At 43.3% G+C, this 16,043-nt stretch overlaps 1 protein-coding gene across 7 annotated transcripts in view; it reads left to right on the top strand.

The window, feature by feature from the left end:
• The first annotated feature begins 1,192 nt into the window (after positions 1–1,192).
• ITPR1 (inositol 1,4,5-trisphosphate receptor type 1) overlaps positions 1,193–16,043 on the top strand; it is a 214,641-nt gene continuing 199,790 nt past the window's right edge. For all 7 annotated transcript variants that reach the window (XM_088662374.1, XM_088662377.1, XM_088662375.1 and 4 more), the window contains exon 1: positions 1,193–1,389. The gene's annotated coding sequence lies outside the window, so the exon portion shown is untranslated. The remainder of the gene's footprint in view (positions 1,390–16,043) is intronic.

The raw sequence follows: 16,043 nt of genomic DNA, 5'->3' as shown, positions 1-16,043 counted from the left end.
GGTTCTTGCGTCTTCCGTAGCCACAGCAACTTTGGCGTTATGCCCGCCATTGCTCTCAAGTATTGCTCTCTGATACATACACACACTCTCTCTCTTTCCAGACTACAGTTTACTAACTCTGTTGCATAACTCCTAACCACAATCCCTAAACTCTAACCTAAAATGCTAGCATTGTCTTTTTAAACTATCTTCTATGGGGAGGGAGGGAGCCCACTCATTTGCAGATGAGAGTTATCTTTGATCCTTGCTGTTGTCTTATTGACTCATTTCCCAGGCCATCACCTCAAAAGGAAATTATCCTGACTTAATTAGTCTTTAATACTTGTTGATTCCCTAGGATGAAAGAGGTGTCTTACACACAGCCTAACACATGCAGGTCTTGATGAGAGTCTAACACATGGGAATCGGGCACACAGTTTTAACACACAAGCCACAAACTCATAGCTGTATGGGGTGTTGTTATGTCCTTTGTCACATACCAGCATATTGCTGCGTACTTTTGCATGTGGCTGATCCTTCGACTAATGAGTTGTCTTTCTGTCATCACTCTTCCCCCCTTCCTTTCACAATAGTTATTACAAGGAAATTTCCAATATATACTACATATGCATGTTGCTCAATCGGATCCTGTCCCAAAACAGACTCTCTCTCTTTTTTAATGTCACAGATGGTTGAAATTCTTGGCTGATTCCAAGACAGCTCGAAGGACAGTTGACCGCCTCCAAAAAGTATTGGGGGGGGGAGGAAATAAATGTTCCAAACAAAATTCCTCTGGAAGCATGTCGATGAAACTGAATGGAAACACATTTTCTTCGGGAAACAGGAGTATCCCCTCCCTACACTGGAGATGGGGAAGGTGGGCTGCTTTTGGGGCAAACAATTGGTTTACAGCCGGAAAGCGGGGAGGGGCTAAAGGAAAAAAGCTCAGCCAATAGCGGCTTAGGAAATACTTTTGGCTTCCAGCGCTCATTTGCAACACATTCCTTTTGATCTGACACAGGCAGTGTAACATTGCCCCGTCCGCGAGCCTGCCTTAGCAGCCCACCCTTGGAGCGGGGTGCATGCTGGGAATCGTAGTTCCGCGGTGAGGCCCCGCCAGCTAGCAGCGGGCGGCAGGATCTCTCCGGCGGAGACTACATTGCCCATGTAGCCGGCGGGGACTATATAATCAGCCGCAGAGAGCCGGGGAAGTGCAGTAACCATGTGGATGTGCTGCTGAGCCAGCTCTTGGCTGAGGAGGGTTGGGAGCCGGAGCGGGGGCTAGCGAGCCTCCATCCCTCACGGAGCTCCTTGGCAGGGGCAACAGGGCTTCCTCCGGGAACATGGGATTACAAAGCGGCTCCTAACCCGCTCCAGCTCCAGGGCGAGCCGAGCCCCGTATGCAATCAGGTAAAAGGCAAAAGGCAGCGGGTGGCGGCAGTGACAAGAGACTAGAAGCAGCAGAAGTTGGCTTTTTCTCTCCAGGGAAGGGGGAGGCTCAAAAGCCCATCCTCCCCCTCGACTCGCCTTAGTTTGCAAGGTTCTCGTTGCAGCCCTTTACAAACCTCCTCCGGTGGGGGGTGGTTGGTTTTTTTTTTTTAAAAAAAATTTTTTTGGCTTGCCTTATCAGATCACCCTGATCCTGTTTATACAGGAGGGATTGTGCTTTGGCGGCGGCGGGGAAAGAAGCAACAGATCAAATAACGCTCCCTTTCCCTTCCTTTCTTGAATCCTAAATCTAAGCCGCTCAAGTTTGCAACTCTTGACAGCGACAGGAAGAAAAAAAATGCTGCTTGAATCATGTGGGGAAGGCATCGACCTCTCTTGAAAGGCGGCGTCCCCCGGCTTGTTAAAACTTCATGTTACTGATGCAGCAAACTGATAAGGAGGCGGGTGTTAGAGCGGGGATCCGAGAGGTGTGATTGTGTGTGTGTGTGTGCAGTTGGTGTTTGGGCGGAAAGAAAGAGACGGATTAAAACACGGGTGATTCCCAAAGGTCTCGGCAAGATGTTGCGGCTCGACATCCTCTCCCGTTCCGTTTTTAAACTCTCCATTTCTTGGAAACACTGGCAGATTCCCCCCCCCCCCCCGCTGTCGTCTTAAGCGGGAGCCGAGCCTTCTCTAGCCTTCTGTAGGTCTGGCTGTTTTTTTTTTTTTGGCAGCAAACTTCTGACTTGTGGGGAGCAACACGAGTTCCTAAGTTATTAACTTGATTGCTTTTGCATCAAACAGAGTGGAAGGAAGCTGACACAAATTGGCCCGAGTTAATGTGGGAAGGGCATGTGGAAGGTTGGCTTTTGGAGTTTTAATGGGTTTAATTTTTATTTCTTTTCGGTACTTAAAATTCCTTTCACTTTAGTTCAGGGCAAGGATTCCGAAACTGTGGTCCATGGACCACTCGTGAACTTCATTCAGATGGTCCACAGCACATCCACATTGCAGATTCATATCTGTTTTTAAATTGTATTTTTATGGCTTTGTATGTGTCTCGCATTGCATTGGAGTCTGAACTCTGTGGGATTCAAGTTGTGATACATGGTATAAAACAAGCAATAAAAATACAATTAAAAATCATACGGCATCTAGCACAGTGCATAGCAATTGCTGCAACAGGCAGAAAAATCAAGTGGTCAGCCAAGGGCACCAGCAATTTTCAAGTGGCCCATTAGGAGGGGAAAGATTTGGGAAGCACCTGCTTAGAGATTTAGGTGTCTATTTTTTTTTTGTCGGGGGGGGGGGGTTCTAATGCTGTGGAAGTCTGTCAGAATTATACCTTCTTGGGAAAAGCAAACAAAACACCCAGGTTGTGTTCACACATGCAGTAGTTCTCCTGTGGAGGTAGCTGACCAGTTGGGTACATCATTCCCATGTAGTGTGCAGGAACAGAACGTATGATGAAAAGGAGATACATGTAGTCTTTCTATAAGAAAGAGACCTGTTCCCTGCACCTGCCACCTGTTGACAATGAATGAAACAATAGGTAAAATGAGAAATAATTGTCAGGTGGTGGGGTGTTTAATGTAGTGTTTAGTTTTTATTAATGAGGGTGCTGGAACTGGATACAAAATTCCAAATGCAGCTGCACCATATATTTAAATAAGGGCATTATGATACTGACCATTTTATTTTCAGTCCTTTTATTAATAATACATAGCAAGGAATTGACCGTTTTTTACCGCCACAGCACACCTTGATATTTTAGATTGAAAGTGGTCTATAGATGTTTGAATAATGCTTTCATTGGGCTTGCCACCAAGACCCCAAGATTTATTTCCTGGAAAATTGCAGATAGATACCACCTGCATGTGTACATGCTTGTGTGTGATTAATATATAACATACCTAAGTTTGCGAATGAGAGTGTGCATTACTTTATAGTTGCTTATATAAAATACCATTAGCTGTTCAATTGCCCATTCAGTCAGCATGAAGTAATTCATTTAGAGCTCTTTGCATCTGTATAATTTGGTGTCATTCTTGGCTACATTACGGTTCACCCTGGCTCAGATTAAATAGCACCGGTACGAGTACAGATCCTTGCTGGGGCACCAGAGTTTACATTCCTCCACTGCAATTATTGTCCACTTAATGCTTTATGATCTGATGCTTGTTTTGACCAGTTGCTGATGCATAAGTGCACCTGTTTTATCTAGTGACTGCCACTTCACCTTTAGTGACAGACTTTTTGAAAGCCTAAGTATGCACTGTACAAGACCATCCAGTCGACCTGTTTATCACACTTAGATCTGAAAGACTAGTGATACAGGACTTCCCTTTGCCCAAGACATGCTGATTCTTCCTTAGCAAAGTGTTTCTCTCTCCCACCAATCAGTTTTTCAGAATTCCATCTTTAATACTTTTCTGCTATTTTAACCAGTTGTTAGGCACCGTAACACATCAGTGATCAAAAATAATTCCAGAGTAGAACCAGGAAATGGCAGGCCTCTTGGCCTGTCTTCCAGACTGATGTTTGTAGTGATGATGTTCCATTGTACTTTATAGCTGTTGCACAGTTTTCTGCAATAGCTAACAGATCTGCACAACAACCCTATGAGTGAGGGCATTCCGTTTTAAAGATGAGCAAGTTGAGGTTGAGGGATTGCTGTGATCCTCTCCCCTTTATTACTGTTCGTAAGGCTTATTAAAGGGTACTGTATCTCCATATATTCCAACTATCCCTAAAATTGCTTGGATGATTGGGAAGAGTAGAGTTAAACTTCAATTTAAGCAATATTTGCATGCGTGGATTTGATGCTGATCGACATTCCACTTTAATCATTTGTAAATGAAACCCTTTGTAAATGTAATATTCTCTCTCTCCTGCCTTCACTTTTTAGATCCTTGTGCATCTCTAAGCTTCTCTTCCAAGTGTGGAGTCTACTTTCAGTGACCTTGCTAAATCTATAGGCTGGGCATTCAAATCAATGGGATATTGACTTGGTCAATACTGCATTCCTACCCCAGTTATTAACAATACAATCCCATGCATGTCAACTCAGAAGGAAGCCACATTGAGTTCACTGTCTGAATTCAGCACAATGAAGTCTAGCTTTTGATCAGCTAGAGATATAATTTTTTTTCAGATGCTAAAAAACTGAACCATCACAAAGCAGGTTGAGTATAATAATTTCAACAGTCACATTACTGTGTTTGGTATAAAAGGAGGTAGCTTCCGTTGCAATTAGGAGTGGACAAGCATAGCCACTTTCTGTGGTGCCCTCTGCATGTTGCTGGACTACAGCTCCCATCAGCCCTCACCATTGGCCATGCTGGCTGGGGTTGATAGAAGACAGAACCCCACGACATCTGTAGTAGGCTCCTGCTGTACTAGAAGATGCCTGTTAGGTGAAACTGGTGCACTTCCTCTCTTTCTTTCATTTTCACAAGTAGAGGGAAAATACTATATTTGCTCCACAGTGGGGTTCTGAAAAGGTTGCATGCACTGTACCATTTAGGGCACTGTTCAGATTTCAAGGTGCTACCTTTGGGGGTGGGCAGAAGTAGGCAATTGGGCAGATTCAACAACTGACTTGATTTAATGGAGAGTCAGAGATGCTCGCTGAGAGTTCCTCTGTCACCTGCAAGCTGAGTCAATGATAATATTACCGTTACGTTGTTTTCCAAAGTGCTTCATGCACATTATATTGGCGGTCCTTAAAACAACCTGGTAAGGTAGGTCTTGCTTCCTTGTAAGATAAATGAGTCTGTAGTTCCATAATACAGATAGGAGGCTGAAAAGTAGCAATTTCCTGGCAGCCAACTGGTTACTTCACAGGGTTAAAGTGATCCCTAGGTACATGGTGTCAGACAAATTCCAAAAGAACTATTAAAGCTGTATCTCGGCTGGGCAAAGAGGCTGTTACTTTAAATATTGCCAGTACTTCTGAATTGCTGTTTTCCCCTCACCCCTCACCCTCCATGATGCCTTTTTAAGAATGTGTAGTGTTGTGCTAGGAATAGGCCTCTTTAACAGTCATTTGAGAGTGCATTGTTCCTTCTCTCAAGCTTTTAAGAATACTTGATACATAAGTTAAAGGATGTATTATATAAACACACATGAATGTTGTTGCAGATTTGGCTGCAGATGGTCTTAAATGGTCAAAAGATGGGCAGTTGCAGCTGGGTAGTTCTGAGGGTCTTGGTAACTAGTCTAACAGTCTAAATATTTAGTTGTTTCCTGGACTACAATAACTGGGCTGAGGAGGGAAAAAAGCCACATAGTTCTCAATTGTGTGTTCTTTAGCTTCCTGTTGACTTCTTTTTAAAGACTAATCAGGCACTGCTCAGAATATTTTGTTGCCGGACTCAGAAAGCACAAAAAACGTCCCCACCTGTAACAGGAAAAAATAATCAATATAATAATAATAATAATAATAATAATAATAATAATAATACAGTACACTAAATTGATCAGTGTATTACTCCTCTAATAGGTCTCCAAAATTTACAGCAGTATGCTGCCTAGTGAGAAGACTGGTACTACTTTTATTTGTGTCTGGATGTTAGGAACGTGGGAAGCTTCCTTCTACCGCGTCAGACTACAGATCCCTTTCACCTAGCTTTGTCTGCACCGATTGGCAGCAGCTATCTCAGGCAGGGGTCTATCCCAGGCCAAACTGGAAATGCCAAGGCCTGGATTGAACTGGGACTGCCACCTTCTGCATGCAAAGCACGGGCACCTAGTGTGGTTAGGTGAGAAACATAAATCTGGTCATTACAAACGTCCTGAGGCTCTTGTAATTGAAGCAGGAGACAGGCAGTTGGGTGGTAGCTACCACACAGAATTCTCACATGGACATGCACAGCATAAAAGCCCTGGGAGTGGATATTGTGAACAGCTGAATGGAGCAACAAGTACATCAAGTGTTTCTCCTCTGCTGAAATCTCACTGGTGAAGAGTGAAGGTGCAATAAAAGCAGGAAATTAGGATGCATGTGAGGAGGCAAGTGGAGCTTTGAGGCAGACACAGGTTTTTATCCACTTCTGCCGAGCGAGTTTGGCTTAGGACTTCGTATGGAATCCTTGCTAAAAGCCAATGGTCTCCACAAAAGAAAAGCAACAAGTCCTCCCTGCTCTGCTCTGGTTTCGACAGAAGTGGCTTAGTCATGCTGGCTACATGACCCGGGAAAATTGTCTGCGGACAAACGTCTGCTCCCTTGGCCAGTAAAGTGAGATGAGGGCTCAACCCTAGAGTCATTCACGACTGGACTTAACAGTCAGGGGTCCTTTACCTTTTACTTGCTTAAGAGATGTTCCCTAAGGTTGACAGTGAGCCTTGAGAGCAATTGCTTTCCTACCTGGGTGCCTGAGAAGCTAGACCAACTGTTATGTATCTTCTGTAATCAGTTTTATCAGCTCTGTGAGGAGCCCTCTCACCCTGCTCTGAGTGAAAGTGTAGGCTGTACTCCTTTTTTTGAAGGCACACTTGAATTGCAAGAATTGTAGATTCACACCCAGCAACTGGATTTGCAGCAGTTAATAAACAAGAGAGGAGTTAAGTGCTTGTGATTTGGATACCATGTAGCTGAAACTGTATACTGTACAGTACAGTATACCATATATAGAGCTATTTCAATTAGTTATCCAAAGCCATGGGTAGTCACCCTTTTTGCAACTGCAAGGTAGCTCAGTTAATTTTTTCTCCTAGCATCCCATCTTCCTCTTTGCCCTCATGAGTTGGGAGACAGGTTTGTTGTTTCTGGGCAGAGGTAATGTTCCTGAATACCCTGCCTCTGTCAGTTGTAGTGTGGGTTGTACCAGGGAAACTTGAGGCAAATGTCCCCACTCTCTCAGGATGATGGGGAGATAGATGCTTTATGGGACTTCCCTGTTCTGAGGGCATATAGTAATGGATACCTTTAGTAAAGTGATTTGATTTTTCAACGCATGTTTCAGCTCCTCTTGTGGCATCCTATTGCACAGTCTGAGAAATGCTGATTGAGAGTCTTGGTGAGGTTGTTGTACAGTCAGATGAGCTAATTTGAGATGGGTAGCTTTGCCAAACTGAAGCCTTCTGCACACCAGAAACTACATCCAAGATGGCATTCTTTTTGGATGCTGGACAAGGCAACTAATTACTCTGCTTGCTTGAATGCCAAGCCTATCATAGAAGAATACAACTTGGTGTGTACCTGCCATTCTTCCTGGTAACCTCGGGGTGGGGGGGTGGACTGAACTGGAGCAATATGTTCTGGTATTCATTCCGTGATAAAACCTTAGGATGCGTTAGATGGAGAGACTGCATGTGGTTTACCCACAACTTTGAATAGTGAAGAATCAGTTAGCCTCACTCATAACCCTTGCAGCTGACAAAGGGTGCAGTTTCATAGACAATAAATGGACAATATCAACAAGGGCTCCTTTTGTTTCTGTTTGTGGGTGACCTGGGTTTAATCTGACCCGGATCTCGGCCTTGGAACTCATCTTTTAACTCATTTTCCCACTGCCACTGAGTATATACAAAGTGTCTTTCTCTCCCCACTGAGTAATGCCATGACTAGACCCCTTGCATGTTGGAATTGCAGGTTCAGCAAGCTTAAACTCCAGGTACCGCAGCCTTTATTTGTTTCTAAAGCATCACAGTGAATCGGAAGGAGGATGTTGTCTCCATTTCAAAGTGAAACGCAGCTGGGCATGGGAAGGCTTTGAAAATGTCTGAGGTATATTTCCCACTCTCCCTGGAATCCCTTTATGGACAGTTATAGCTGAACTAACTTTCCTGGCAGTAAGTGTTTGCTGGAACGCATTTGCAGCGCCACAAGATGAGCTAAAGCGTGCCTTGGAAAAAGTAAGGTACCACCTTGAGCGTTCCGCCAGCTGCACCAGAGAGAGCCCCTCTGCAGTATCACTTTTTCTCTTATGCTAGTACGTAAGAAGTATGATTGTGCCTGGACTGGAGGCTCCAGCTGGCGCAAAATTCTGTGGCTAGATTTTTGATGGGGACAGACTAGTGCTAGCACATAACGCTGGGGCTCAAAACTTTTCACTGGCTGCTGCTCGTACGCTACTGGGGCAGGTTCAAAGTTCTTGTATGTATTTATTTGCAAGGCCCTTACCAATTGGGGTCCAGAATACTCGGTGACTGCCCAGTCTCTTTTATTACCAGCCTGATCCCTGAAATCTTCCGGTGAATGACTGTTAGTGGTCCCGTGTGGCTCAGATGCATGGCTCGGCTCGTATCCCACCAGGAGCTGCACATTTAGTATTGTGGGCTCAGTTTTATGGAACTGACTTGCAGTTGAGGTGCGACTTCCTCTGTGCAGAACTTCTGTGGCCTGCTGAAGACTCTTTAAATATTCCAGCAAGCATTTTAATTGAAGTGTGGGTTTATAGTTTCAACTGTAATTTGCTTTTTGTATTGTATCCTTGTAAATCACGCAGGGGTGACTGCAGTTAAGTGGTATATAGATTGTTTAAATAGATAAAAGAAATACACCATGCAAAGAATGACGGCATGCGAGATTTTTTTTGACTGCTGCCTGTGTTAAAGGTGCAGGGGACTCTGAGGCATAACCACTGTCCAGAAAGCATAATCCTGTTTCAGAGCCTTATCTGCCCCGACAAAAGGCGGGTGGGATGCCAGATGATGATAATAAATGGATTTCTCCACAGTGGTAAGAAAGATGTCTGCTCGTTTTTCTGGGACCGAGTTGAGAAAAGGCTTATGTGTGTGAGCATAAGAATAAAGAGTGCATCCAGCCACCTCACCAATGCACTACAAGGGATCACAAGGCAAATGCTGGTTTTAGGGGGCAGAAAGCTCCAGTTTCTACGAAGGTTGACATGCAGCACCTGAGTACTTGGCAAAATGCTTGGGAGCACATCTCTGAATGATTGGGCTGATGGTGTAAGCTGTTGGTAGCAAGAGTACTATTTTCTCTATACTGGATGACAGTTCTGTTATTCCAGGCATGGCTTCTCTGTTCTGAAAGCCAATCTTCAGGCATTGACAAGCTTGCAAGTTCTAAATAAGGAATTCTCCCTGTGACTACAAAATGTGCATTATCTTGACTCCTGTTTTCTGCTTAGTCGGTGGTGTCTGTGGCTGAGACTCACAGGTACTGACAATTAGTGCTGGAGCACATGCTAAAAATACTTGGCGTGGCAAGGCGTTATGTGCGCTGAACTCCTCGTCATAGAAAAACTTGTTAACTACAGAAAAATTTGGACTGAGGGGAAAAGATTAATTGTGTGGGGAGCAAAACCAGTGTTCTAGTAGTGAGGCTACCTGGCTACAAAAGCAGCTCACTGATTTGTTTAAAGTAATCTGTGTTTTAAAACTTACTCAAATGTTTATTTAAATGACTGAAATTATAGGGCTTGGAAACACCTACGGCAGGTCTGCACCACTGCTTCATCATGTATGATAGCCTACTGGAGCTCAGTAGCCAAGCTTTGGCTTTTGCGTCTTCATTTTTAAAAGATGCCACACAAAAATTCCCACCACAAAAAGATGTCACACAAAAAATCCCTCTTAGAATTGGGCAGGCTTTCTGAGGAGCTGATAAGTAGGGTGCGCCATATAAAACACACAAAAAAGGTGTTGGGTTATCTCTATTTCTCAGTTTTTGAAAAGCATTTTCTTTTCTTTGTGTGTGAATCTGTGGGCTGCATTTTTACCACACCTTGTTTAAAAGGTAGATGTGCTATCGGGGCCCAACAACAGTTTCATGTGCATCAAGGCTGGGCCCAGGGTCTGTGCCAATCTCTGGCCTAAACCAAGCAACAGGCCGCATGCAACTCTTGTCAGAGCCTGATCACCCCACCAGTCCTTGGCTAGTCCAACCTAGAATGGGGCCCCTCAGGTTGCAGATACCCTATCTGAATATGGGTACAGTGGTACCTCTGGTTACAAACTTAATTAGTTCCGGAGGTCCGTTCTTAACCTGAAACCGTGTACTTACGTTTTCAGTGAAAGAGACTGTTTTAAGATTTCTGTTTGTATGAGGTTAGGACCCAAAGACAGAGGAGTGCATAACTTGTATGCCTTGGGACTGAGTTTGGCCTAGTGGGAGAAGAGTGAGTATCCTGGTTGGGAGCTGTGGGATGATGCCCTTCGTATATCTCTGAGGGGCAGGCAGCTTAAAATGATTTGAGATTCTAGGACTCTTCGTTTGCTTCGCTTTCTGCTGGCTTTAGATTTTGACACATCTGGTTCACTGAGTAAAATGTGAACATTTGTGCTGAGTTCTAAAACGTGTCCTTTCCTTCCGATTTGCTAAAAGGTGCTGGGGAGGAAAGGCAATCTAGCTGGTTAGATCCTGTCCATGGAATCTCTCTGGTGCTGGCATACATTTGAATGAGTAAAATTATTGGCAGGGATATTGGCACAAACTTTCAGCTGGTATATCCCTATAAATCTTTCATTTGGCATTCAGCTGGCTCATGAAGACACGCCTGTTTAAACAAGCATTCTCCTGATCTTAACCTTGTGATCTAATTGCTGTTTTATCTGCTTTGTTATGTTGTTTTAATGGACTTGTTTTATTAGACCTCTTAATTATGGATGTTTTAAATATTTTGATGAAATTTCATTGTGTGTGGATATGTTTTTGTAATTGGTTTTACACTTGTAACCCCTGCAGTTTATTGCAATTAAGCTGTATTAAGAATTTGTGCTGCTGCATGCTGGGGCTGCTAGGCTTCAAGCACCCTGAGGATGTGTTGCAGTTGCATTGAGGGCAGACTAATGTGTCTGCAGCTGCTTCTCAGGACCCCAAGTTATTTACCTAAGCGTGCTTGCATGCATGACTTCAGTGAGCCTACAAACCAACATGTTGTGCAAGTTACTTTTGCAGGTAGTGGGTTTTTTTGGGGGGGGCACAGGGGTGCGCATACCCCTAAACATTTTGTGAATCTAAGTTTGGTCTCATTGAGGGGCAGTATTTCAATATGAGTAGGAAAATGAGAGTACCCCTAAACATTTTTTTTTTATAGAAAAAAGCACTGTTTGCAGGTAATGTAGGGCAAGAGAGACGACTCTCATCCCTGCCAACAAATAGCTCATGAAAGGCAGAGGACCTTATGAATTGAAGATCATGGGTTATTGTGTAAAAATAGGATTACTGTTGCATCAGTGCAGATTTAATGTTATAAAATTGGTGTTTAAGTGGAATGTTTTTATATGCTGGATTAGAATTGCTAACGCTCAATAACTTGAGCTGAAAAGCCAGCCATTTATAGCAGATAAAGCAGTGTTGCATTTTTTTAAAAAATCCCAGATTGCACTGCGTAGGCTGAATCTGCTCATACTGAATTGCAAAAAGGGGCTCTGTTTGGGCCTCCTGAATAGTAATAGCAATTCTCTTCTGTTCAGTGCAGGGCAGATTATTGTTATTTGGAGTTGAGAGGGAAGCACACAAAAGTTACAGAAGTGTTCTCTTTTTCCTGAAAGCCACCTGTGTGATATGACTGCTTCCTTTGACTGGGTGAAGTATCAGTCAAAGCATGGACAAGTGCATCTTACAAAAGTTAGGGGTCTGGCTCCCTTGAATGTGGAATGTATTGCAAGGGAAGGCACCTAACATTTGGGACCCTGTATTAGCATTTGCACTTACTCAGATCATATTCCCAAATGTACACATCTAGCCTCTCTAGCGCTATGTGGACTTCAGCCCCAAAGTCTTTAAAAACTCTTTCGATGCTGAGCTCGCTTCAGTTTATGAACGATTACTCCGCGGACCGTCTGGAACAGATTAATCCACTTTCCATTACTTTCAATGGGAAAGTTCGCTTCAGTTTATGAACGCTTCAGTTTATGAACAGACTTCCGGAACCAATTGTGTTCATAAACCGAGGTACCACTGTACTGGCTGACTCAAAGGAGACTGGTCTGCACAAAACTGGGTTGAAGAAGGGCTTGCTTCTCCACTAGCAAGTGCCACACTCTACCTCTCACAACTGTGGCTTGGGAAACCTTTTGTATGTCAGATGGCTGGGCAAATCGGGCTGTGACAGCTGTGGTAATGGTTAATAGAATCTGAAAGCTGGGTTTCTGGAAAGAAACTGCTTCTTTTAGTAGAATGCCAAACTTGCTATCTTCTGTAATTCTGTCCATAGTTACTCCTAGTTATACCGTAGTAGTTAGGGCCTCCAGATGTTACTCATCCTCTGCACTGGGCTTCCTAGCCTGGCAGACAACTCTCATCATCTGTGCCCATTGGCCATACTGAAGAGAAGTGATGGAATCTGTCACTTTCCAGGACTCAAACAGTAGTGTGAAAAGGTAACTGAGCTGAATTCCAATTATGGTATTGGTCCATAATTTGGTGGTGGTTTTATCAATCCTCCCTTAGCCCTTCCCTTAGTTGTGCTGAGTTTGGCAAGCCTCTGAATTTCATCGTGTTACCTGCTAGCTTGCGCCGCTTAATTCGTTCTGGTTAGTTAGGAAGAAGTCAAGAAAAATTGCTGTGTGACATATTGTGCAGTCGCTTCACACTTGAAGGGGCAGCTACTGCTTTTTTTAATGGGCTTAAACTGTTGGGAGAAAAGCTCCGTATGTAGTGCATAGAGCGCTGAATGGAGTCACCTACATGAGATTCATTATCAGTGCCTCCCACAAACAGACTTGGAAGCGTTTTAGCACTAACTCCTCCACCCTATAGCTAAGGTCTTTTCTTATTTAAGGGCCGTCCCCTGAGAAAATGACTCTATGGGGAGGTATTAAGTAGAACTTCTAGTCAACTTCTCAAGGCTTCACTTGGTTCAGGAGAGTTAACACTTGTATATCAATAAGTGTGAGAGAAGGGGAGGGGCTGTAAGTCTCTTTTAAAATGTGGTTGTTTTGTGGAGAGTTATTGGGTTGTTTTTATTTTGGTTATATACATTGTGGTTTTATATTTTGATTTTGTTCTGTGAACAGCCCTGAGGCTTCCAGGTATAGGGTGGTATATAAATTCAATCAATCAATCAATCAATCAATCAGTCCATCCTTATATCCCTTAAATACAATGCCCTATCCTCAACAGGAAACCAGGTGGGTCCATTTCAGAGCTGCAACAGAGAAGGCCTTTCTCCTTATTCCCATTGACAAGACCTCAGAAAACACAGGGTCACCCAATGAAATTAGCTGTAGGTTTAGGACTGGTAATATATTCACACAGAACCCTATTACCTTAGTGTGCTCCCTCCCACAAGATGGTAGCTTACTAGCTCAGGTGGTTATTAACTGGTCTTTACCTTTCTCAAAGCTATCAGCCATGCTAGTTGTGTGTAATGTTGACATTCAGGTGCAGTGTATCCCTTAGTACCAGATGCTTGGAGGGTGAGGAAGCAGAGATGGCCGCCATGGTGAGCTTTTGGAGGGATCTGGCTGTCCAATGTCTGGAGAATGCGGGTCTTGATGATCTGGCAAGACAATCCTGCCGCAAATTTTTTTAAAAAAAGAATTACTTCCCCTGACCCAGTCAGAATGGTAATAATTGCATCTGGACAGAAGGCAAGCAAGGAATAGGTTTCTATATTTTATGTTTTAAGTATCCAATTCTGTAGCGCCGGTTGAGAGCCTGGTGCCCTGCAGATCAGACCCAACCATCATGGCTAGTGATCAGGAATGATGGGGATTGTAATCCGACGACATATGCAGGGCACTGGGTTCTCCACCCCTGTCCCATAAAGACAAAAGCCTTGTTTAGGCATTCATTTAAAAACCATGTGGTGTGAAAGTGAGGAAGGGGCAAGGAAATGCATACCAGTTCTTTCCCAATGCTCCTGTGCATTGTTACGTTGAGTCCTGAGACCCCTTTTTGTCTGGAATATGTTGCAGGATGGCTGAAACTAGAAGATTGTTGTTTATTTTTTTAAACCAAATACATATATTGGATCATATTAGCATTTTGAATTGTAAATACAGTAACTGTGAAAGCTAATTTTAAGCGTGATTTGTGGTGCTTTCAGGGAAGATATATCTCTCAAAGGCTTTTAATCGTAACTGTATGTATCTGCAAGCAAAAAAATAAAACAACAACAACCCACCTCCAACTGATCATGTTGCGGACCAAGTTGTCGGTATGTGTGCATTTCAAGGGTATTGTGGAAGATGTATTAAGAAATGGTGTGGATTGACAAACTTTAACCATAGATTAAGGACTGTTACGTGCCTTAGCTTTTAACATTCACCGATGTTGTAATGTGGCTCAAACAAGAATGCAGTGTGGTACACAGAATTTCCAAAAAGCCGCAGCCCCTTGCACTGTACATTTGTGCAGAGAAATGCATGAATCTCTGCTGTAAGCTGTGAAGCAGCCTTAGTGAACAAGGTTAAAAGCTGTTTCCCTTTGAAGATGCCTTTTATAGAACCATACATATGACTTAATATAAAGATTAGCAAGAACCTCATTTTATCTTTTCCTGAGTGAAGGGATTAGTGAGTCTGCATTCAGAACTGTCATGCAGAATGGAAACCTTTTTTTTTAACCTACATCTAGGTGTGGTGAATAGGAGAATTACTTCACCATTTTAAGTCATGGCATGGAAGGCATCTGGTGCAATACTTCATTACTGTATTGTTCTTATTTTACTTATTTTTAAGAAATAGTAAGAAATTCTCTTAAGTAAATTACAAAAAAACCATGTGATACAGGACAGAGTAATATTCCACAACTTTCTCATTATGGCATTTTATATGTGCAGTGCCTTTCATCCAAGTATGGGCAAAGCGTATGTACATTGCAAGCTTATAAACTGTCCATTTTAATGCAACTCTGGAATTCAGCCAAGAATTTGACAATTCAAGTCTAGGCTGGACAGGCAGGGCTTAGTGGAATCAGACGCTTGGCTACTTTTCTTGGGCTCTGTGCCTTTAGAGTTGGCTTCAAGAGCTCATTTGGAATTTGTCTTCTATGACCTAAAATAACCTGTTAGATCATTTGGTCATTGTTAATACAGTAAAGATTAAATAGACTATAATTCATTGAAGTTGTTTCATTGATGCAAAGGACTTCCACCTCTGCTGTGGAACTTCCTCTCCCTGTCACCCCCACATTTCCCCACACATCTGTTCTGTGGTTTCCTAGATCAGATGAGGGGCAAGTAGAGGGAGTTATGTTGTTCAGGCAGAAGTCCTTGCCCTAATTCATGGGTAGACAAACTAAGGCCTGAGGACCAGATCCGGCCCAATCACCTTCTAAATCTGGCCTGCAGACGGTCCGGGAATCAGCATGTTTTTACATGAATAGAATTTAAATAAAAGGACATAATGCATCTCTGGGTTATTTGCGTGTGGAGGTCCCCAAACCACCCCTAAATAATTCACAACGTAGACAGGATTAAGTTTATTGGTTTTTGGCATGAATTTGGCCACAACTTTATTAAATCCAAAACAATGTGAGTGGTTGCGTAGGCATTGGTTCCCAACTGTCACCTAAGGACAGAAATGATAATAAAATAATAACTTGCCTTGTCAACACGGGGAAATCCAAACAGGGAGAGACGGGGACCGGGTGTACAGAACTCTCCCCTCTCCCTTCAGGCTCCCAGAGGCATCAATATGCCGTCCTGGCCCCTACCTAGGGGTTACGGACACAGCATAGAGCCCCTGTATTCCTGACCAGGATTTCCCCACCACTC

Source organism: Zootoca vivipara, chromosome 2 (assembly GCF_965207765.1).
Source record: "Zootoca vivipara chromosome 2, rZooViv2.hap1.1, whole genome shotgun sequence".
Taxonomy (NCBI): Eukaryota; Metazoa; Chordata; class Lepidosauria; order Squamata; family Lacertidae; genus Zootoca; species Zootoca vivipara.
This window is presented reverse-complemented; position numbering and strand designations above follow the sequence as displayed.